This window comes from Rattus norvegicus, chromosome 18 (genome assembly GCF_036323735.1).
Source record: "Rattus norvegicus strain BN/NHsdMcwi chromosome 18, GRCr8, whole genome shotgun sequence".
Lineage (NCBI taxonomy): Eukaryota > Metazoa > Chordata > Mammalia > Rodentia > Muridae > Rattus > Rattus norvegicus.
This window is the reverse complement of record NC_086036.1, coordinates 46,424,131-46,435,940: the sequence shown is the minus strand read 5'-3', so window position 1 is coordinate 46,435,940 and position 11,810 is coordinate 46,424,131. Positions and strand designations below refer to the sequence as shown.

The following is an 11,810-nucleotide window of genomic DNA, read 5'->3' as shown; positions in this document are numbered from 1 at the left end:
CTAAGATTTTATAAAATTTATTATATATGTATTCAATGAGTAGCAAGATAAACACTTAGCAAATCCACAGCATAGGAAGTATAAGACTGAAATTAAAAAATACTACAGCAGACATTAAAATTTCTGTAGCCTAATAAAAGTCTATAAATATACTAAACATATATATATTTATATATAGGTTATATATAGTTATATAGTTATAGTCTAAGAAACATTGACAGTCTTAGGCAAAAGGCAAAGAGCAAAAGAAAGAAATTGGAACAGTGTCATGAATTAAAATCTGGATACACTTGTTGTAAAAATAGGAAAATAGGGTTTTATGAATGAATCTTCAAAAATGAAGTGAAATAATTGTAAAAGTACACACCTTCCTGAAAAATTTATCCAAATCAACTTGTCACTAGCAGCATAAACTTTGGGTTCAATTTGAACCAATGAGATGCCATCCATAATTTTAACATTTTCAGCATCGGAAATGACACATTCAAATGAGTTTCCGTTGAATTTCTATTAAACTGTTGGGGAATGATTCATTGAAACCTTATAGAAACGCTTCCAGAAAATACCATACGAGCTGCCACTCTCTAACTCATTTTATGAAACTAATATGACCTTGATACATTTCAGTGAAGGAAAACAGCAAAACACAAAATTCTAGGTTATAATATGTATAAACAAATATGAGAAATCCTAGTTAACTTGTTAGCAATTTTATTTAGCAGAGTACACAAAGATAATTGTTGATGATCAAGTCAGGTTAAGTCTAGAAATAGAATACTGATTCAATTTAGAAAAATTACATGAAATGAGTAAATTTAAGAGGAAAATTGACTGTCAAAAAATAAGGAAAAAAGAACCATACTATTGAATTCAAAATGACATCCTGCCATACTAACAGCCAGTAGGATACTGGGAATAGCTAATTCTCAAGGGAATCATAACATAAGGGGAGAAAACTCATTCTGGTGTCTCCTCTTCACATTTAACTACAAATCCTAAATAAATTCACGGTAGGGAACTGAAGGCTTCACATGCTGAAAGAGAAGAACAAAACCTATGTCATTATGATCGTCCATGTAAGTAGAAAATTAGCTTTTAAATTAGAAGAATGAGTTATGTTTTAGTAAAAACCTCATGTACAAAAATCAATTTGAAAATTAATTGCCTACACCAAAACTACATACATTTAATTTTAAAGTAGCCACCATTTAAAATAGTAACTAGTAACATAGCATACCTAATAACAGATATATAAAACATATAATAAAACATATATGACATAAATAGCTATTTAGATACAATCATAAATAGTCAAATAAATGAGAGGACATGTTATATTTGTGAAGAAAATTCAATTATTCATTTGATAAATTATAAATTCAATTAAAATTACAAAGCTTTACAGAATTTGAAATTGTTTAGTCTAAAACAGTTACTGCTTAGAATGCCAAAGCCTAAGGGTCATAACACACTGATTTTGTTGCTGTATAACAGAGTGCCTTACCTTGCTCTACCTCAAAATCCATCGCAGTCCACAGTGGATTAGACAGCATTTTATTCATCCTCTCTTGACTAAATGAGCAGTAAATCAGGCCAGAGAATAGAAATGTCTTTTGTGGAAATGGAAGCTTGATTCATGGTACGGTTTCTGTTACTGAATAGTGAGCAAAGGATGGATTGCTTAATAAACATAGTGGGATTCCTTATCCACATAGACCATGGATATAAAACTGGCTACAAGCTTAATTCAAGAAGGACAGGCACAGTAAGCATTACTAATAGGAGAAAACAAGCCAAAAATATTAAGGAAAGATAAAAGAGGGCATGATTATAGTCTTAAAGTTTACAGGAGCATTTTGAAGAATTTTAAAACAGAACAAAACGTAATTTTATTATTAAGGTCTTTCATTTTTTTCCAATTAAGAACACGATCTGCCTGTGGTAGTACAAAACACAGACCCTAGTACTCCAGAGACAAAGGGTAGAGGACTGTGAGTTTGCTATGGTCCGGGTTATATCCTGTCTCAAACAAACTCACTAAACACAGAAAAATAGGTAAAATTAAGAAGTTTATCAAATGAAACGATTAACAAAAAGGAAATTATGACACAGATTAGAGGTTTTTTTGGTGCATAAAACTTGCAAAAATCCTTTTTTCTAAGACGTGAAATTGATGTGATAAAATTCTGAAATAAATAAAAAGTTAATGAAAAGTAAAAATAGGAAAAGAAGTGGATAAGATGTTAATAGGTACTTTAGAAGTGATGAGTAATAAATTTAAAAAGATAATATGTTGATCACATCAGGTACAAGTTATTAACATGGAAAATATGGGTCTATATCTATTGGCAAAACAAAGCATTCATTAAGATAAAGAATTGATAAGTTTGCATAAAAGTAGAAATTTTAATTTATATTGTTGGAAATATTTTGGAAACTTTTATAAAATACTAATATTACCAATAAGTTATAATAATTTATAATTTTAATACTTTTCTTTTTAAGTATGTTCTTGCTGCCAACCATTACCAGAAGAAAGATCATGGTGGTGGTTCTGGAACATTCTGTCCTCCATTTCCTAGAAGACCACATTCAGTCATCCAACTAAAGATGGATTCACAGGCTTTGGGAAAAAGTGAATCTGTGAGGACATATACAGACCGTGTATTATTACTCCCTGAACAGTTGCAGTTTGACAACATTGCACAGCTTCTCCACTGAGCTGGGACTATAAATCAGTGACATAACTTAGCCTATAGGAAAGATGTTTCTTGCAAACAAATTTACAAGGTGTGTTGGCCACAGGAAGATTCTAGAATCCACAACTCTTTCACTCTGTCTCTAGTGCCAACACTAATGTTCACTTTTATTAGCAAGTTCTGGATTGTTTTCAGTACTTTGAAGTTTGCAAGCATCTTTGCAGTGTGTTTTCTTAAGTTAGGAGAAAAGTATATAATAATTACTTTTGTTACTTTTAAAACAAAAATACTTGTGTGTGTTCAACGTGATTTTGTACTCTTCAAAATTTTCTTTTTCTTTATTCTTCTCTAATATACTACATCCCAACTAAAGCCTCCCATCCCTCCCTTCCTCCTATCCCCTTCCATGGCCTCTTCCTCCAATCTATTACTCCTTCATTTCCCTTCAGAAACAAGCAGGACTCCCAAATATGGCATAACAAAGATGCAATAAAACTAGGCACAAACCCTCATATTAAGGTTGCACAAGGCAACCCAGTAGGAGGAAAGGGGTTCCATGAGCAGGCAAAAGAATCAGAGAGACATCCCTATTTACTCTCATTTTTAAGACTTACACACACACACACACACACACACACACACACACACACACACACAAACTAAACATATACGCATATGTGCAAAGAGGATCTTGTTCAGAACCACACTATCTCCATCATTGCCACTTCAGTCTCTGCCGTAAGAGCCCTGCTTAGTTGATTCTGAGGACCACGTTCTCCTGGTGTCCTCACATCTCTGGCTCCTAAAATCCATCTTCCCTTCTTTTTGTACTCTTAGTAAAACTAGGAGTAGTGACATGTTTTTATTTCTAGTGCTGATAATGTTGAAGGGGGTTATTGAATAGCAAGTGTAGCAAAAATGAGACACTACTGGAAATTGTTAGTTATGATTGAAGATTAAAATATCTAGTAACCATAATATCCCATAATACAGCCAAGAAATATTACTAGCTAAAGATATAGTGGAAACGTTTTGTTCTCCTGATTACCTTTTATCAAATTGATGTGTTTGTACCTTTGGCTTACACAGAATAGAAATGGCTGTAGTTAGCAGAGAATGTTTCTGATCTGTTGGCCTCAGGGTTATGGGCCCAGCAGGCTTCTGCTACTCCACTCTGCTAACGCACATCAAAGGGAAAAGAGACCCTTGGTCCTGGGAAGGCTTGATGCCCCAGTGTAGGGGTCAGGGAGGAAGGAGAGGGTGGGGAGGTGGGTGGAGAAGTACCCTTATAGAAGCAGGGGGAGGGAGAAATTGTAGGGGGTTTCCAGAGGGGCGACTGGGAAAGGGATAATATTTGAAATGTAAATAAATAAAACTTCCAATAAAAAACAATAGCTGTAGTTGTATCAACACAGGTAATAAGCTCTTTGCTAGCTGACACTTCTTGCCAACCAGATCTCTAACCTCAAGAGCTTTTACCAAGCAAGGGTGAGTTCTCAGGGCTCTCTGATCTGCAATCAACACACTGCTTTCCTAGAGCCCTTCTGAATAGCTCCTAAATTCATTGTTTGCTCCAGGGCACTCAGTTCTCCTTAAGAAAGCTGTGCCTCCATGAGTACTGAAAAAATATTAGTTTGGCGAGGCTGAGACTCTGCATAACTCCTCCAGAGGAGACTACCTAAGGATAGTGAATATCCTAAAAGAATTGTGTCTGTACTAGGCTATTCAGAAATATTTATGTTGTCTCAGAGCCAATGAAAGACATTTCCAACAGACACTTTCCAAGCTTTTGAATAGCTTTGCTGTAATAACACAATCAGCCTCATATTGTTTGGCTAAAAAGAAAACACTGTCATTAGAAGGGAAAGATAGGGCTTTACTTTCTCTGTGTTAAAGTGGTATTTTTAAGTCTAAGATTATCAATTTGTTTTGCCATTTACAAGTAGTTGCTCTGATTCAATTGCTTCCGTGGTTCTCTGAGTGCTGATTGTGGGGAGATAACTACATTCCCATAAAAGCTGAACTACCTTCAATCAGGATCAATACAAAGTAAAGGTAAATCATATTTATTTGGTGAAATTTAAATCGAACTGATATCTGTGAAGAAATTTATTCTTGTACAGTATGTGAAACATATTATGTTTTTTCATTTTAATTTCCCAGGATTATAATGCTGTTTATAAAATATGTGTTTGTATTATATAGTAGTATACATAAACTGTCTTTGTCTAAAGCAAATTAAAATAAGTAGAAAAATAAAATGAAGTCAGAAAAAATAAAGAAAATACTGTCTTAGAGCAAGTAATTCCCTCTCAAAAAAATTAAAATCATTTTCAAATAGCTTTCCAGCCATCTATAATCCTTATGGGTGGGGGAAATATGGTTTAATCAATGGACTACAAATCTTTTGTGCTGTCTGGTGAACATAGAAATGGAATTTATTGATACGGTTTTTGATAGTTGAAGAAATGTGTTCTAGGTAGTTTTATGTTTACTTAACACAAGCCAGAATCATTGGTACAGAAGGAATCTCAACTGAAAGCTGCCTCCACAAGTGCCTGCTGTAGGTCATCAATGTAATCAATGGAGAAGGGCCCAGTCCATTGTGGCTGGTGCTGTCTCTGGGCTGGTGGTCCTGGGTTCTGTAAGAAAGCAGGTAGAGCAAGGGCATTGTTTGAATTCCTGCCCTGGCTTCTTTTAATGGTGGACTATGATCTGAAAGTGTAAGCCAAATAAACTTTCCTCCTTCACTTACTTTTTGCTTATGGTGTCTCATCCTGGCAATAGAAATTCTAACTCAGACGGAAGTCAGCTCAATTTTTGGTACTCTTGGTTTACAGATCAATCTTCTTAAACTCCAGTGGAGTTGCAGAATAAAGAAAATACTGCAAGTTCTATCACATCTTCTTCTACAGTCTTAGCCATCTCAATGCCAAGTCACCTATAACTTCACAAATTTGTTAGTCACTTCTTCTCTGGAAACAAATCATCATCGTCATCGTCATCGTCATCGTATTCGTCACCATCATCACCATCATCACCACCACCATCACCACCATCATTGTCATCGTCGTCGTCATCATCATAATCATATTTCATATTTCAAGAAATAAGGTTTGGGAAGATAAATCAGTCATCAAAATTCTTGTGGCAGAATCAATGGATCCCTGAAACTCACTGGACAGCTAGTCTATATGGTGAGTCTCCAAACAATTATATATCCTGCATCTAAAGAGAAAGATAGAGTATGGGGAGCAAAGGAAGCCCTTAGCAAATGTGAAAGAAGACAATGAAGTTCTGAATGAATGAGTTATCAACGAGTATAGGCATGTCAAGGACCCCAGTGCTTCAGACCCATGGAAATACTAATGGCTTCTTTGGGTGAGGCTCAGAGGTTTAGCAAAGTCTCCCTCTGGTCCAAGTAAAAGTGTTGAACAATCGAACTTCAGCTAAAACCAGTGTACAAAAACTATGGACTGTAGCTTTGTCTTCTGCCATTTACAGCCTGAGATTGCTCCCCATAGAGAGGCCTCTCACCCATACACAATAATCCCTACTCCTCATGATGTACATAAATACTCTGTTTCCAGGTAGCATAGTAGGTGCCCTCCATCAGAGTAAGTGCTGCCCACAGGATCCCAGGTTTAATGTATGTGTATTAGTTGCTTCTTCAAGTCTTCAGTTGTTCATTCCCAGGTCAGCCCAGTTAGGTTTTCAGGACCAAGTCATGCAAAAATGAGACAGTGCATGCACACTCAGGGAAACAATGACTTTTTAAATACTAGTTAAAGATGCTACAAAAGTACATACATGTATATATTTTACAGAGTACACACGTGTACATATTTTAGAGACAACTTTATATCAAGCAATATGGTGCTGACCTGTAACTCAAGATGTTCAGTGCTAGCCTAAGCTATGTATATAGACTTCATTTCAATAAATAAAACTTGTACAAATATATGTGTAAATATGTATACATACATATCTAGGAGAGGGATGAAAGGCAAGAGGGAAGAAAAAAGGAAGAAAAACTAACACTGTAGTTCACATATACTTATCTCTGATAATAAAAATTATGCAGTATATCATTTGATTCTGCTTTTGAAAATCGTCGGTTTCCTTTAAATTTACCCAATAGAAACTTTTGAAAAATACTTGTGAAGCTTTTATTCTACTGGACATTCATTTGATAGTGTCTAAGGAAAAGGACATTATTTCTACATTAAAAGGATTTATAAAGGTATAAGTGTGAAAGTAATTAAACTAAGTTGATGATATCATAAATATATACAGAATTTCATTCAAAGCTCCATAGCACATGAATAGGGAATTAGTCTTTGTAGTAACAAATGAAACAGAGGAATAGTAATGTAAAGTTTGAACTGTCTTTACAAATTGTAGGACATGGTAAGACAATTAGAAGAAATTGTTCTTGTGGGGTTTTCTGCATTTGAATATGAAAAATCAAAAATACCAAGAAATAGAATGAAGAATGGTAGTTCCTGGAAAATCTGCTGAACAATTAATTTCTAGGTATTGTCACCACCCCCTGACTTCCATGTCATAAGGATTAGGTAGGACTTCATATTTATTACAGTTGTGTACAGAATCTCCTCTCTACTTCCCTTCAGAAGCCTTGTAGTTTGGGCCAAGTAAGGATTCATAATTTATTTCATCACTCTATTCTACATGGTAAAACATATTTCATTTTAGATGTTCAAAAAGAAAACAAATTGTGGTGAGTAATCCAGACATTATTAAAGTACAGTCAACTGGAAAACATTTATTATAACTAACAAATGTAGTATAATATTTCACATAGGATAATATATCAACTACAGAAAAGATGCATGGAAATAGAGAATGCAAGTGCCAAAATAATAATAGTTGCCTTGGGAAAGGAAGTGATCTTTTTCTTATACTTTCATCGGGTTTATAGTTTTTCTATGCACGACGCTATTTTGGAGTAATACAAAGTAGATTTTTTAAACACACATCCTTCAAGTCAATGATAAGCCCAGATCTCTCCACTAGGTAGAGGTGACAGATTGTCATAGCCAGTATTGTTCTGGTTACTTCTGCAACCTCTCTTCTGTTATTTTCCCTAATGTCAACTTCACTAAAAAAAAGGCAGTTACCATTTATGATCACAATATTGACACCTTTCTCTTACCTAGAGTTTGCCTCAGAAAACATAACCACATTCTGAAAGCTGATCCTCAGGGCTGCAGGTCAGACCCCAGGAGCATCAATCAGTAACACTTCTTTCTGTACGGTTGAACACTCTGAGCATCAGGTATCATGATGGTCTGTTACATTCTTGGCTTTGCCTTTTAGTTCCCACAAAGTCACTTCAGGAAGCCTGGGCTGCTATATTGGAATGGCTTACTTTTTCCATTTTATCTTAGGGGACACTGCTGGGAAAACAGCTACTTAATATGTCTTCTATGTAGCAGAGATTAGAAAGCAATACTGCAGAAAGCCCTTTGTGTTGGCGTGCATCTTGATGAGGTTTGCTATAGTAAGGCTAAGTAATAGTCATTCAGCTCCTTACAGAGATGCTGGCTCTTGGTTTTAATTTTCTCCATCCTTGTTTCCAATACTTGTTTCCAGCCAGTGTCTGGCCTTAGGAGCTAAATTCTGTAGCATGTTTACTGACGAACTGCGGATGAAATACTTTGATCCTATGTAGGCCCCCCCCCTTAATGTGGCATAATATAGCTTATTGTATAAGTTCTTAAAACTTGATATTTATTTATTTATTTATTTATTTATTTATTTATTTATTTATTTATTTATGTCAGTTGTGCTTTGTTTTTGAGAAAAGGTTTACTGGGTACTGAAGGCTGAGGCGGAACTCACTGTTAACCCATGCTATCCTCCAACTTTTACTCATCCTCCAAGCTCACCCTTAAGATACTGAGCTTATAGGAATGCACCACTATGCCCAACTAAATGGCTACACAATGAAGAGTAGAACCTGAAACAGAGCAGGTACAGAGCACCCATTTAGAGGCAAGTGATGTAATTGCTATGGTAATCATGCTTCATAACATCGCTGCGAGGAAAGTAGGGCAAGATAATATGCTGCTCTGGTGGACATTGGGAGAGGTTATTTCTTTTTCTTTTCTTTTACTCTTTTTCTTTTTTGCCCATAACAAATAATGTATTGAAATGAATTCAAATTTAATACTTCTGTCTTAGTCAGGGTTTCACTGCTGTGAACAGACACCATGACCAAGGCAACTCTTATAAAGGACATTTAACTGGGTCTGGCTTACAGGTTCAGAGGTTCAGTCCATTATCATCAAGGCGAGAACATGGCAGCATCCAGGCAGGCATGGTGCAGGAGGAGCTGAGAGGTCTACATCTTCATTTGAAGGTGGCTAGCAGAAAACTCATTTCTAGACAGCTGAGAGTCTTACAGCCCACACCCACAGTGATACACCTACTCCAACAGGGCCACATCTAATAGTTCTACTCCCTGGGCTGAGCATATACAAACCATCACAACTGCTGAAGCAGGAAGGATAAATTCCCAAACATAATTAAGAGGGATGTAGAGGAGATCAAGCAAAAAGAGATTTTAAAGTTGGATTCTAGTTAGATAGAGGTGAAAAATTTCAAATTAGCTTATCATAATGTAAGGCAAAACTAAGGCTTTTCTTAGGATAAATGGTAATGATTTAAGGGGAACCTTTTTTTTTCCATTTATATTTTTTCCTGGTCTTATTTTTTCTTTTATTGGATATTTTCTTTATTTACATTTCAAATGCTATCCCCATTTCCCTGTTTCTCCTCCAACAACCCCCTCCCCCATTCCTCCTCCCCCTGCTTCTATGAGAGTGTTCCCTGACCCATCCAGCCACCTATTCCCTCATGCTTCCTTGCCTTGGCATTCCCCCACACTGGAGCATTGAGTATTCAAAGGACCAAGGGCCTCTCCTCCCATTGATGCCCAACATGGTCATCCTCTGCTACATATGTGGTTGGAGCCTTGGGTCTGTCCATGTGTACTCGTTGGATGGTGGTTTAATCCCTGGGAGATCTGGGGTATCTGGTTAGTTGGTACTGTTTTTTTCTTATCGGGTTGAAAAATCCCTTCAGCTCCTTCAGTCTTTTCTCTAACTCCTCCATTGGGGACCCCATTCTCAGTACAATGGTTGCCTGTGAGCATCTGCCTCTGTATTTGTCAGGTTCTGGCAGAACTTCTCTAAAGATATCCATATCAGACTCCTGTCAGCCAGCACTTCTTGGCATCAGCAATAGTGTCTGGGCTTGGTGACTGTATATGGGATGGACCCCCAGGTAGGGCAGTCTCTGGATGACATTTCCTTTAGTCTCTGCTCCACACTTTGTCTCCTTATTTCCTCCTGTGAATATTTTGTTCCTCTTTCAAAGGACTGAAGGACCCACACTTACTATGGTCCTTCTTCTTGAACTTCATGTGGTCTGGAAGAGAGGTTATTTCTTAAACCACATAGTATACTTCCTTATTCTTCTCTGACCTCACAGGGTGAACCTTGGGGGTTAAATTAACATTGACTTACTTGGCATTATTATGTTCTATAGGAATGGAAATCAAGAAAATGTAAAGAGTAATTTTAGTGTTGGAGGTCCCAGCCCAGGGCCTTCTGACTGAACTATGAGACACAGAAGCTATAGTTCTGGGTCCTGAGATCTAGAAGCCTATGGCTTCAAGTTATAAAGACATGAGACATGTATATGTCTAGATTCTCAGATCACATAATTACTGCTCTGGGCATTGACTTTTGGTGGCCTTGTACTTACTGACCAACTCAAAGCAGAAGCTATAATTGGCAGAAATACATAAAGATCAATATTTTGGTTTTTGAGTCCTTAGTGTTAGCACCTATGTCTCCCCAAAATAGCTGGTGTTAGATCTGCTGGGCATTTAGTGTTGAAAGCCTTGTCTCTTTGGGTCTTGGGTACTCACTGGAACACTTTCCGCAACCAGGGACCACCATCTCTCATCTTTAACACTTTTCTAGAGGAGATTATCTGTCCTGAAAGAAACAAATCTAGAATGCCAAAGTCACTCTCCAAACCTCTTCAGCTACAATGTTTTTGCAACTGCTACTATTGCCTGTGCAAATGCTACTTCTCACCACCATCTCCACATAGCATAACCAGTGCACACGATTCTGGATTTTACAATGGTCATAGGCAAGAAAGAAAAGACCATTCTGTAAGAACCATTCATTGGGCCTCATATTGCCACCTGAGGGAGCAGAAAGGATCTTCTAGGTGACTCAATCTGTAGGCTGAACAGTCTGGCAATGCAGCCAGGAAAGGGATGACATGGTTATGCTATTCGCCTTCAGGATTGTAGCCTGTGCTAATCACAGCACAGCTTCCCCTTCCACCATGACAGGTGCTTCATTTCTACAAATCACAAGCTTCGCACTGAGACATTTGAAAAAGTGTTTTCCCCTTTACCTGAGTGAGAATAGCCTCAGAGTAAGTAGATTTCAAGATAGCTTCATTTGCAGTTATGGTTTCCAAGGTTGTTATAGATGATCTGTAATGGCTATAACAGAAATAACATTTTCTGCATAGTGGTTGTTTCGGCTCCATGACACATAACCACCAAACTGGAGTTGTAGTCCTCAGAGTAGCCATGGAGAGAACAGCCAGTTGCCTTGTTTGCCAAACAGCTGCTTAGCTGTTGGCTCATCGCTTAGAGTCAAGTGTTACGGGGGACACTTGACAACTCCACCTCAAGCAGGTGAATGACTTGTCCCTAACAGGTGGTGTTATTAAAAGGGAAAGGAATCAAGGAGCATCAAAGAATTAAGATAAAATTAACATTAATAAGACTATTTGCATTTCTACGTTATGTTGCTCAAATGTAATTAGTCCTTCTCCCTAATGCTCCAATAGAATGCTGGGTCTGTCTAACCTGTCTCAGGAGAGAAAGAAATCTGCAGGACTATAGGAGAAAGCCATAAAAGACTTCATACCTCGATTTTTTTGGGGGCTTTATATTTTCCATCTTTCTACATATATTCATAAAATGTGCATAATTATTTTATTTAAAGCTGTATTCATGCATTCAATTTGAAATATCCTTTTAAAGTAATAACC

At 36.9% G+C, this 11,810-nt stretch overlaps 1 long non-coding RNA gene across 2 annotated transcripts; it reads right to left on the bottom strand.

Moving 5' to 3' along the window:
- Positions 1 to 240: 240 nt before the first annotated feature.
- On the bottom strand, positions 241 to 9,498 carry LOC103694213 (uncharacterized). Of its 2 annotated transcripts, XR_010059816.1 has the most exons (4): positions 5,455 to 9,498; positions 2,530 to 5,341; positions 1,505 to 1,654; positions 241 to 1,034 (listed from the first exon to the last, which is right to left on the bottom strand). It is a non-coding gene; the product is annotated as an uncharacterized LOC103694213 (long non-coding RNA). The 2 variants fall into 2 exon arrangements; XR_596994.4 differs by having other exon boundaries at positions 2,530 to 9,498.
- Positions 9,499 to 11,810: the final 2,312 nt, after the last annotated feature.